Source organism: Fragaria vesca, linkage group LG6 (genome assembly GCF_000184155.1).
Source record: "Fragaria vesca subsp. vesca linkage group LG6, FraVesHawaii_1.0, whole genome shotgun sequence".
NCBI classification, from domain to species: domain Eukaryota; kingdom Viridiplantae; phylum Streptophyta; class Magnoliopsida; order Rosales; family Rosaceae; genus Fragaria; species Fragaria vesca.
In genome coordinates, this window is record NC_020496.1 from 7,574,851 (window position 1) to 7,588,248 (window position 13,398).

The following is a 13,398-nucleotide window of genomic DNA, read 5'->3' on the forward strand; positions in this document are numbered from 1 at the left end:
TTATAGTCGGTCCGTTTGGCTTGTTGCTCATGAATCCCACAGCATTTTTACTCGTAGAGCTCCTCCGTCGTTTCGATCTACATAATCAGACGTTCAAACAACAGATCGCGATCACTGCTCAGCAACAAATCACTGATATTCCTCAAGAAGTTTCGACGACAATCACCGAAGTTCCCCAAGTTGGCGAGGTTCTGCTCACTATTCAGAGTTCAGAGTGTTTAGACTAGACTCACTAGAGTGTTTAGACTAGACTCACTAGAGTATTTGTCGCTTGTTTATTAAAGGAAGAAATCAGGCACATGATCTCTTGTATCAATGGAATGATTCTAGCGGTTAATCTAGAGTAATTGATGGATCATGGAGTTATTTTGACAATCATATTGGAGTAACTCATGGATCGTGACTATGTGTAATTAGTTGATAGTTGATTGCACTTTTATAGCTTTCCTAGAATAGCTCTACATTCTCCTTGTATATAAAAGTTGTTGTATCATTTGAAGATTATAGATACATAAATATATTACATTCACAATTTCTTATTGTTTTAGCCTTCTCTTTTTGCCTAAGAATAAGTCTTTTGGCACGTATGTATAGATTTCTTATCAAAGCTTTTGTAAATACAGTACTATGAAGGTTTGTGTTTTTGTTCTTTTATGAACGAGAATTTATGATCAAGCATGCATAAATTTAGCTCGGTTTACCTTCTTCAGAATATTCAACCCTAAAACCCAAAACCAAAGTTTTATTTTTTATTATATATATATATATATATATATATATATATATATATATATAGAAAATGCTTCTTCAGAATCTCCATGACCAACCAGTTTCTTGACAGGAACGTACGTAAGAGAGGTGGTCAGGTGGGTCTGGAAAGTCAACGGGTAATGACCTGAATAAACCATCGGAGTTTCGGTCATGGATTTCCTTCGATCTCTCGTGGAATTTCTAACCTTTTAGGCTAACGAGAGTCGATTCTAAGCGGATAGTCTACGTCGTAGTTTGTTAACCCCCTCTCCTCCCTGATAGTCAAAACATGAAATATATTTGGAGCTTCCTGTAAAAATGGTAAAGGGATTTGGATTTAGGTTATACAATATGCAAGATAACATAATAATTTCCTAGTATATTGCGGCAACATGTACGAACCTGAGGCAGCACGCCAAATGATGAGGCTTTGTCAACAATGTGCACTTCAGGAATACAACCCACAACTTTGGGTACTATATCTGCAACGGTTAATCAATCAAATTAATAAACTATAAACTAGAAAGGACACGCGATAAGGACACAGAAAGCGACATGTTTGCTCACAAGTAGAGAGATGATCGATCTCCATTATAAAACCCACCTATAATATTCGCCGGTAAAGCAAATCAACAATCAGTAACTTGATGTAACTCTTCAGTCAAAAATAGAAAGTTAGGGTATAAACCATGCTTTCTTCGTGTATGGTTAGGGTATAAATGTCTTTGATCCCAGTAACTAGTTAGGATATATGTCTTTGACTCCAGTAACTCGATCTCCATTACATGTATTAGCAGCAGTGCAGCACTGATCTGTCCATAAATGCGGCACTCCATGCTTTATTTGGCTCGTCTATCGCATTGTTTGTCTCCCTTGTTGGCTGTTGCCCTCAAATTTTCTCGGAACCATATGCACTGAAAATCCATTCAAGACCGGCCATGTTCGCACATCTCCATTTGATATCGGAGATAAGAACCAGTGCAGAGCATGGAGCTGTCAACACCGCCAATGGATCCCGAAGCTTTCTTTCTGAGAATCGTCCCAACTTTGTTTTCTGTTAATTTATATATTACAATGTTCAAACTAGAGTAAGGCTAGCATTAACCATAGGTTCGACAGTAATCTTCATAGAGTACCCATACAAGGTTCATCAACAGAAAACAAAAGCCTCGCAAAATAACAAAAACATTCAACCGAAGTTGCCAGGAATATTGAAAACAATATCAATTTCACTCCGAAAATTGCTGAACAATCCAGTCTAATGTTACATAAATGCTTATTTCTTTCTATGATCATCTATGCCTCGCTGTTTCTGAAAATGCAGTAGTTCTTTGATACATGCATCTCTATCTCTACGATACAGTTCTCCATCAGCTTGCTTTGGCCATCTGATAAAGCAAAACCTGATGACTGACCTTTCTATAGAGTACAGCATATTTACTGTGTAGTTAGGAGCTTGGAACTCAGCTGGTGGTGCCTCTTGGTAGACTGAAGTTTCACTTTGGCATTTCAACAAGCACTAGATGATTCTTCTTTTGATTTCTCTGTGACTGCCTCCTTGTCTGAGTTGCTTGCATCTCCCGTTTTTGCCAGACTTGTTTGTGCCTGAGAATCTGAAACAATCCCCAAAACTACCAATATAGACCTGAGAAAAGAAAATATCCAAATCAAGTTCCACAGTTAGTTAGTGGGCCTCCCCTACCAACAGATCTTATATGTCAAAATGACGGAGTTTTTCATTCACCTCGGAAGTGAAGATCGGATGTCTGGTTGGCTAGCATGGGCGACTAAGGGTGCTTTCAGAGCTGCATTTTTCTTCAATGCATTTTCTAGCTGGGCTGGAGGAAGCTGAAAAACAGTAACATAGACAGCATTGGAACTCTTTAAGGATGTGAAAAACAACAGTTTCTCAGAAAAAAGTTGATTCTACATCGAGTACCAATCCAATATACATGCCAAGATGAAAAATGTGTAGAAAAAAAAAACTCAGAAAGTATAGAGATTTGTCATAACTCAGCAACAGAAGTTGTGAAAGAGAAAAAGATAAAGCCAAGTAGAGAATAAAGACAGAAAAGGTTGACAAAAAAAAGGGAAGATAATTCCAGATATTGCAGATATTGTTTCAATATCTGATACCTCAATCAAATTACAAATCCAATGACCAAAATGACAACTCAAAATGACAACCTAATTTTGACGTGATAATTTATCAAACAAAAATTAAAGCCCAAAGTTAATTTTTCTGAATATAAATAAATTTCTTTTTAAACCTTATCCTGCAATTTGTCTGTCACAGTAGTAACTGTAAAACGAACCCAACAAGTACCAACCTGAAGCAACACGCCAAACGACTGAGGCTTTGTCAAGAATGTGCACTTCAGAAATCCCACCCACAACTTTGGGTATTTCCATATCTGCAAGCATTCACCAATCACATTAATAAAATATAAACTAGAAATGACAATCAATAAGATTAGGATACTGAAAGCTACCTGTTTGCTCACAAGTCGAGAAAGGATCTCCATAATAAAATCCACCTATAATATTCACCGGTAAAGCAAATCAACAATCAGTAACTTGATATAACTCTTCAGTCAAAAATACAAGTTAGGATATACACCCACTTAAAATTCAGCCAGCACTGATATGATGAACTGGGGTCAAAGACTACACATGTAATAATATTAAAGTAGTTGACCACTTGAGTTTTTGTTTGTGTATACTTTGGTCCTAACTTTCAGACTTTAAAGTCATAATCATTTACCAAGATACTCTTTTACAGATTTGTGGACACAACAGAACTGTCTGATAAATATAGAAAATTAAATTCAGCACCAGATGCTGTATTCTATGATTGTGTGATGCAATTTAGCTAATGTGTGTGCCTATGGTCTCAGTAAAGCTCATCTTACCAGTGCAGGAAAAGCACCGATAGCTTGCAAGACTGTACGCATGAACAGTAAAGGAAGGGGAATCTGCTCAACCTGCAAGTAGGAAGCCTATTTCTCATTAGCATCTGCTCGAAAGAGGTGGTAATTAAAAGTAAAGGTCACACGGTACAAACCAATTGATTCAGAACTTTAGCAATAACTTGTTGGTTGAATATCTGTCGCTGATCGAAACATGCATTGCATGCGTCTGTGACCTGTTTGTACGAGAAAGTTATTCAGTCACTAATTATTGTCCCTCGGAACAACTTCCAACCAAGAAAAAGAAAAGAAGACGTGCCTTCTTTAATGGAATTCCATCTCTGTCAGGATCAATCCCATGGATAGCAATCAAGACTTCAGCTGGAGCCAGAAGAGGACCAGAGTGGGATGATCCCTGTGCAAGGAAAATGTAGGACCATGAACAGAATAACAGATACTTCACAAACATATGTACGTCTGTCTTTTAATGAATTTTCCACAGTAAAAACAGATGCACTTCGAACGCTTAGATAGCCAAGGATGGCCAACAAATTGATAAAGGAAAAATTACCTGTAGTATGCGATTTAGTGCTGCTTGGAACTTATCCAGTGGAAGATTTACAAGTTGGGGAAAGATCAACATAACCTAACAAAGACAGGTGTAGTAAGCTTTAAAATGAGAAAAGCTTGCGGACTGAAGTATCATCAGAAGTATAAATTCCGGAATGGGACTTTGTTTACTCAGAATATACGCAATACAAGATAGAGGATTTGATGTGAAAGCAGCACGTGCAATTATGGCAGTTCTATGGATTATATGGAGGGGGGAGAAGTTAAGTTCCCAAGGGGAAAGAGCATATGGGCATCAAAATTAAAATTTTCCCTAAATATTCAGCTTGATTGAAAGATAGTAACTAAATAATTATAATCAATTTCTGAAATTTACAGCAAAACATTGTTTAGGTTTAGTACATAAAGACAATAAACATAAACATTCAGAATGAATTATGTTGTTTGTAACCAACAAAGAGAAACAACTAGGTTAATGTGACTATACAAATGGCTCATCATTCAGCATATACCGCAAGATACAAACTTTACAAAAAGCACAGATTTATACAAGACTTCAATTCACTCTAAAAGATCACAGTCAAGAAAAATAAAAAAATATTGATGATGAAATTGCTTAGCTAGATACTTATAGCTCAACCACACAGGAAGTTGATTACAAGAAATGGGAAACACATAATACCAATATAAACACAATCACATAGTAGACCCAATAGGAAATGAGAGAATGGGAAAGAACCTCATCTTTTGGTATAAATGGTAATATCGGAATGAGAATCTCTATGTCCTGCAATTATTAACAACCGACCATATATTAGTTTATAGCTTCAGTTCTTTTACAAGAAGTATTGGAAACTGTTCAGCATACCTTCAGTTTTGAATCATATAACTTCCTAACAGTAAGTATCAGCTCGTCAGAGGGAACTGTCCCATCTGTTAGTATATGCAAAACCTGGGGCAATTGACCAAAGGGCAGTTGGGGTTAAAAGGTGCTATTAATCATTAGGTAGCATGGACAAAACCATAATGTCAACAATATAAAACCTGCATCAGAAGGTTCTCGCTTCCAGCCGGAGGATCTGAAATAATATCAAGAAGATCTCGTGACGAACCCATTGTACGCACTAGTCTTGGAATATCATTATTAACTGCCTGCACTGCACCAAACGACTGATAAGAAGAAACACCACATGGGCCAGTAATTGCAAGCACTATGCTCGTATCTACATCAATAAACCTGTTTAACCGCCTTTGATGCATTTCCATAAACAGCGAATATTTGCCGAAAAAGAGAGTGCTTCTGAAAATAAGATCACACAACTTGTGTTAAATTTCAAATTAATAAAATTGAAAAGAAAAAAAAATTATTCTGAATGAACAAAAGAAGAAAACTAAGTTTCAGAGAAAATCAAACCTTTGTACACAGAGCAAAATACAATGACAAACACCTCTCTGCCTCACCAATTGAAAGCGACACACTTTGAGAATTGCCTGATTGATGGGTGTCAGAGGAGTTATCTTGGTTGCCACTCACTGCTGGAGGTTCAATTGAAAGTTTTTCTGATTCAGAATCCTGTGATAAAAGAAAATTAGACGTTAATAGAGGAAATCAAGTTAAGTTAATAATACAGTGGAACCATGCATGTGTTAGAACCTTTTGGGATTCAACTTTTGATCCATCAGCATCTGTTCTTTCAGTTGCATCATCAGTTTTCACAGTAAGCAACATTTCAATTGCAAAATCTTCTATTCGCTTGGCAATGGCAGACAACGGATAAAGCTTGTTTGCAACCTGTGTTGGAAGAAATCCAGGGAAAAAAAAAGAGTTAGAACCAAAAATCTAACTGACCTCTAATGGTAAGTTGTGATTACGTACCAGACGTATAGCTTTAGTACGCACTCCCTCCAGATGATGAACTGCACTCTTTCAGCGGACCACAAGAAACATAAAGTCAGGTGAAAACCAGAAGAATAGCAGACTTCAAGGATGCAAATGATTGTATACACTGATTTTCACAAACAAGAGCAATATATAGATAAACAGAAGGAACCTGTAAAGCAATTTTTAAGCAGCCATCTCGGAAAGGGGGCCTCTGCAAAATTAGGCTCCACACAGTACTGAGACCTTGAGTCACCCGATCCCCACCTTGTATTTCCTTCTCAGTTTTGTCGCAATTTTCAGGTGAACACATGCACTCCAATAACTTCAAAACTGAATTTGGTAAAGATGGAACCTCACCAAGCAATCTACTTAATGATTTATCTGATGGTGGTAAAGAATCTCTAAGAGTCTCTACCTGCAATGACACATGAACAGTTAGGAGAAAATAATTGAAATCTTCAACAGTCAAAAGGAACATGTCATATACAGGAGCAGCACTAATGAACTCGATACATATAGAGAGAGAACACACCACAGTTAAAAGGAAATGTTCGTAAACAGAAGTAGCGGTTGTAGAAGAAAAGAAATCGTGTTCCACTTCTGCCTCTCCAAATAACCTGTATAGGACACGCAACGTCAACTCGTGTCCCTGAAGAGATCCAATGATTACTGTTAGCCAGTATAAATGTAGTTGCCAAAGAAAAAAAAAAAACTAAGTATAGTTGTAAGACAACACAAACACATAATAAAAACAGCCATCATTTCATTGCATTTTTTTTAAAGGAGTATCATCCTCTTCATTAATAATTCTAAACACATTTAGATAAGTGTGCAGTTGTCGGTCAGCTATGCACCAATATAATCTCAGAGATCTTTTTTACACTGAAACATCTTGTACACTTACAAGGTATGTTTTTCCTTGTAGTTTCCATAATTTCAACACCCCAACAAAGAGAATGAAATGACAGTGTTCCATTACATATAAATTAACTTTTAACAAGTAGGTCACAAAAGAAGGAACAAATGAGAACTATTTCCTCAGTATTGCAAAGGAAAAATAGAAATAATAGTAATAATAAAATATAAAATAAAACAAAAATCTGTGATATCTAGACTAAAAACTAAGCATGCCTAAAGCATCCTCCACAGGCAACTGTATGAAATGCTCACATATATACCCAATCATTTCTTCCAAAGAAGACCAAAGCTGACTTCTCAATGTAATAAATAAAAAGTACAGTCTTAAAATATCAAACAACTCAATACAGATCATAAAAACATATAAGCAAATAGTATTCGAGAAACCATCAAAACCCATGCAAGAAACCAGTACGAACAAACAAATATTTACTTGCCTCGTGATTTGTATAATCTGCCAGGATATGCTCTTGCAGCAGTTTCCAGGGGTCTAACTCCAAGGGGAACTACAACGAAAAGGATAAAAGAAAAATAACTTCAACAAAAGAGCACAGCTTTCACAAGATTCTCATGCAAATTACTACGATATCATACTGTTAGCCTTCAGTAAGAAAATAAATGTTTTTTATCCCCTTCCCCAAGCCCAACAAAAGTTGAAAATAAAGGTTTAACCAATTAAATCCAAAAAATATGTTAGCCTTCAGTAAGAAAAGAAATGTTTTTTATCCCCTTCCCCAAGCCCAACAAAAGTTAAAGAAGAAATACAGGTTTAACCAATTAAATCCAAAAATATATGTTAATGCATACTAACCAACTTAGCAGTCAAACAACGAAACCAATACCCTCACAAGTAGGAGAAATTATATAGCTATCACTAAAAAGCTAGATTTATTACCTCAACTCCTAAATGTACAAGGAGAGAACATCGAATTCGGGAACCCCCAGAATCATTAATCTGCTTATATGCCTCGATTATGCGGGTAAAAGCCAATTTCTGTAAACGATCATTCTCTTCATCAGAAAGGATGACAACTGGCGCCGACATCTTGGGCAGGACAAGATGATGGGACAACCCAACTGATGTTGCTGTTGAAGATATCAGGCTGTTGACATCTGCAACAGCTCCTCTTGGGCTAAGCTCCTCAGACTTATCTGCAGACAATGATGGAAGTACATTAAGTAGTGGCTGCTGACTCAAACTGCTCACTTGCTCTACACTGGCATCTTCATCCATGAAGGTCGAAGAGGATGCGACCACAGGTTCTGATAATCCACTATTACAAACAGAAGAATCGAGCCCGGGTATTTCATTCTCAAGACCGTCTATGTCATCAACATCAGACGGAAGAGATGGACAACCGTTCTCCATCTCAGGTGAAAAAACATTAGGCAACATAGCAGTATCAGCTTCATAATCCATGTCAGTACATGCAACAGCATTATCACCAATTGCAACCTGCTCTTCCCCCGGTTCAGATTTCTGAAATAACCAAAAATATTGCCTCAATTATACACCTTTGTTCACAAATTTTCAGCAGGAAATAGAAGAGGGGATGGAAATTAAAATGAAAAAAAATACCAGTATATTATCAGACACCAACTGATGAGCATCTAGAAGTGCAGCTATTGGGGGAAAAGTACTCTTAAGAGAGAGAACATCGGCAATAAATGATTGGGGATATTTGACTCGGGAATCACCGCCGGCTATACCCATGTTTATCAAAGATACATCATCTCCTTCCGCGCCAGGAAGATTGGGAGGAAGGTTGCACATGTTAGCCATCACTACCTCAGCTAGCATGTCAGCAGAGAAACTTGAGATAAGAACCTCTAAAGAACCAACCGCTTTTTCACCCTGAGCAACCAATGCGCCAAACATATCAAGAAGTTGCTGCACGGGTCCACTATCACCACTTCCTCTGGAAGTGGCTGTTCCACTTGAAGAAATGTCATCTTGAGACGCAGAAAAATTCCTATCAATATCTTTGGCAGATTCTTCTGAAACACTAGGTGTTGTTTTGATACGTTTTCCAGAGGCGTCTGCATCCTCAGCAAGTCCACTACTATCCGGTGCTCCCAACCGTTTTCTCCCAAAGTTACTTTGGATAGGAGTAGATGTTGTGGGCTCCTCTTCCTGGCAAACATCCATGCTCAAAAAGATCAAATATACAAATATGCCAATGTGCACATGGAAAGCCTATCAACTTTATATGTGCAGACCTACGGCAATATAAAAGGGAGAGGGGAGGGGAGAAGTACCTTAATAACTGGAGAATTGTTTTGACTCTCTGCCACACTTCCATTAATATTGCAAACTGGATAAATGGCCTGCTCTATCAAACCTCCGGTTTTCATCTTGGTCAACGCCCCAACTAAACGATCTCGCCACTACAGAGATTACGCTCAATTATTTATGAATCTTTAAAATCAAGTAGACATTTAATGTAATTCTTATGGTATGGTATTGGACAACATACAGGTGCAGCCCCCTGGTGAGTACATTTTAAGCAGGTGATGAAGGCGTTTTTTAAGGCATAGCGTGCTCCTGAGACACGTATCCCATTAATGACAGCAGTTGAGGGATCAAACCCAAGTAACACAGGCAAAATGCGACCATAGAAGGCAGGTCTATTCTTCGCAATTGCTGAAAGACTGTCAAGAAGCATTATACAGAGTAAAAAAAAAAAATTAAATAATTTAAAAGGAACAACACTTTTATATAGAAAGTGCAAACTGTAACAATTATGCATATAATCGAAAGGAAGTGTTTGTAATATTTGGAGCACTTCCTACAACTCTTTTTTCTTTCTTTTTGCACAACCTCTTTCAATGGAAGAGGTTTATACAATTTCACACCCATCACAGGTTCACTAGTTTGCATAACATAGTCATATAATCGCTTCACTGAGAGCATGCATGATACGCACACTTTCAAAGAAAGAAATATTATATGAGCAAAGAAAACGGAAGTACCTATTGATAAGCACAACGATGACCAAGTTACCAAGAGACTTCACAGTTGGGAACCTTAGTTGATCAAGCAATGAGCCCAAACTTTGACTAGCCTCCATTGACAAATTTCCAACATTGAGTAGGGGATGACCGCCACGAAGCCAAGATATATTAAATTCCACCAAGTGTCCTAAAAAGAAAACATACGTCCTTAATAAGCCAAAAACCAGGTTATTTGCTTCCTGAACCTGAATGAGCACAATATCGGATTTACCTTCATGAGCTGGGGGCTCTTGGGAGCCATTAGGATCAGGAGTGTAAAGAAGAATAACTGCTTGGACAAATTTCAGTGCCAGCAGCCTTACTCCGCCGCTTCCTGGCTGATAACCACAACACGATCATGAACTATACCGCAACGAAAATCCATCCATATGCCATCATCACAATCACTACATACCTGAAAAGCTATCGAGAATATCTCCTCCTTCAACTTCAACATCCAAGACCACGCTGACTCAAGCAAACTGTCCATCTCACTAGAATGTAGACCCTGAAACAACAACATTTACACATTACAAATCACTGAAACTAATCCAAACTACTCCGGTGGCGGCATTACGACTTTAATTAGTTACCTGAAGTGCAACTTTCTCCATAACGCAGCGAAACAACTCAGTGCCGCTAGTAATGGCCTGGCGAGCCACAGCCGGTGTGCCATCACTCAACACATTAATCAACGACGGCACAATCTCCGGCAACAAATCTACGTGCAGCAATCCAATTTCGCCGAGCATTCTACACTCGAATTCGTAACACAATTCAGAAGACGAACAAAATTAAACGCGGGAAATAGTTGAGCTAGGGTTTTGAGGAAAAGCTCACTCGGTGGCGAATTTCCGGACGGGACTGAACCGGTCGGACTGAAGCTCGAAGAGGCGGGGGAGGAGCTCGGAGATGAAAGCGGGGTCTCGCCGGAGCAAATCTCGCTTCAATTGGGTTAACCGGTCGAGCTTGGACGGTATGTCGGCGGCGACGACGGCGGAGTCCATGAGGCGGGTGAGGTGTTCGTTGGAATTGGCGGTGGTCATCATCATCATGCCCACCATTGCAGAGCCGAAACCCTAATTTTGGTCACTGTAGGATCATGAAGGGAATTTAAATGTTTGGGTGAGAAAGTACAAAACAAAATTCGCGGCTTCGTTCGACGACTCACGACGAAGAGAAGTACTCTTTTGTATTGCAATTTGCACCCTAGCTTGTAGTGAACATTTCTCTTTGGACCTAATGTTTAAGATATTTCAATATCGACGCTGACTTGTGAAAAAGATGTCAAAGCCATCTGTCGTTTTATTGAAGTGTCAAGTTAAGCTAATTCATTTTTTATAGTAATATTACGTTGTGTTTAGATAAAATAATTTTAATTTTTATAAAAATTTTAAAATTATGAAAATTACAATTTCATGAATTTAAGTTCCATTAATTGAGAATTTAATTGTGTGAATTTCACGATGTAGAGTTTTAAAATGACAATAATTTGTATTTAGACTAACCCCAGTTAAAGAAATTGACAAATGATGCTTATTTTGTGAGAAATTCAAGTTGAGAATTTAAGCTAAGAATCCAAACGGGGGAAACGGTCCTCAGAAATTGAGAATTTCTTATTTTTGATTAAATTCCCGAGAATTCACCAGCATCCAAACACACTGTTACTATCTACGGTTCTTCATCACATGTATAGGTACTAACAGTCCACAGTTCCAACAATAATAGCTTGTTTATTCAATTGTATCCGGTGATTAAGGAAATCTTGTCACTAGATTCATATTGTCATCTATTTGACTGTTTAAAGAGGGCGAGGCTTTTAGTAGTTAGTACACGTTTGGTGCCCTATTATATTACACCTCCTTATTTGTTAAGACTGTTCTGGACTCGTGTGGGTTGCCTTAAGTTGCACTAATATTAACCCATGTTTGGTGTTGCATGGTATCAGAGTAGTTTGTTTGGTTTGAAGTTTAGAATGATAGTGTTATATAAGAGCATCTCCAATGGAAGGGTTATTATTTTTTTGTCAAATTCAAATTTGACATCTGATGTGGATTTTGACATTTTTTCCAATTTTTCACTTCAACCCAGCTGTTAAAATATATATATTCTATTGTTAGGATGAAGTATTTTATTATAACACTACAGCTCTGAGATTTGTTAGCTTTATTCGGTGTAACTTGGTATGAAGGAAGAGAGAGAGAGAGAGAGAGAGAGAACAATAAAAAAGAAAAGACAGTAGCCCATGAGACTATCAAATTTGACATGATGAATCTAAAATGTCATCCATGTGGCAAATAACATCTGGGTTGGAGTTGTTTTTCAACTGTCAAATTAAGCTGTTGAGACTCCACGTAGGAAATAACATCTCCACTGGAGATGCTCTAAGGATGACAAATTTGAGCACCCACAGTAACATCATCTAAGGAGAATAAAATGAAAACAATGTTCTACGTAAGCTCATTTATATTAGTACCCAGTAGCACCAAACATGGTACTAAGTACTAACCAAACTTGACTTCTTATTTAGGACCGTCATAGTTAGTCCCAACAAATAAACATGGACTTACAGTCTTGCCTAAACCCCTTTCATCTTAAGAATACATACCATATATGTGTTCTTAATAATCAGGCTTCATTTCTTCAAGATTCAGATAGTTGCAGAGCAGCATGGTTACAGCTGCTTTCTTGTTTTAAGGAGGCCTCGTACTGTGAGAAAACGTAAGCATTTCAGTTGATCTCACTACAAATCCCATTGGCAGTGTGTGATTGTCTGAAAAACCAGAGGCAAGCTAGAATTATTACATATAACTTAATAAAGCAAATTAAGTCTTAATAAAGTTTAGCGGCTTTAGCCATATGAAGCACACGAACCCAATGTCACATCCATACATAGCATTATAGCAATACAAAATAAAAGTAGCATCATGCAGGCTGCAGCTAGATAAATATTATGGAAAATTGGAAAGAAGAACAAGGGAAAGAAGCAGCGAGCACCTCTTGAGCAGCAGAACATGTAGGCAACCTCCTCTACTCCTCTGAGTCCTCTGGTGGCGGTGGCTCGCTGATCTCCACTGGCATCGCGTATCAGCACATGGGACATAGATGATTACGGTGCAGCCACTAATGCAGTATCCATGAAAATAGTGTGAGCAGGGCATGCGAGTGACCATGAGTTGATCATCAATATCTTGGGTTGCAAAATCCTTCCAGCATATAGCACACATGAGTGTTTGTTCAATAATGGCAGCATCAAGCCTCACTTGCTCCAAAGCCTCTAGAGTGCCGTCGTATATGGACACAAGAATAGGCACCTCGTAGGTCTTGGCGGTGTGAATCACCTGGAACAACTGATCGAGAATCTCTTCATGTAGA

At 38.0% G+C, this 13,398-nt stretch overlaps 1 pseudogene across 1 annotated transcript; it reads right to left on the reverse strand.

Annotated features, from left to right (window-relative positions):
* Positions 1-1,844: 1,844 nt before the first annotated feature.
* Positions 1,845-11,176, reverse strand: LOC101312467 (annotated as a pseudogene). The gene is made up of 27 exons (XR_185098.1): positions 10,864-11,176; positions 10,617-10,776; positions 10,439-10,531; positions 10,256-10,361; positions 10,003-10,171; positions 9,507-9,681; positions 9,289-9,417; positions 8,609-9,163; positions 7,925-8,509; positions 7,467-7,535; positions 6,644-6,760; positions 6,281-6,526; positions 6,106-6,153; positions 5,859-6,021; positions 5,591-5,765; positions 5,467-5,509; positions 5,274-5,381; positions 5,098-5,181; positions 4,969-5,016; positions 4,231-4,305; positions 3,979-4,074; positions 3,815-3,895; positions 3,663-3,734; positions 3,243-3,287; positions 3,081-3,164; positions 2,495-2,598; positions 1,845-2,395 (listed from the first exon to the last, which is right to left on the reverse strand). The product of XR_185098.1 is annotated as an uncharacterized LOC101312467 (transcript).
* Positions 11,177-13,398: the final 2,222 nt, after the last annotated feature.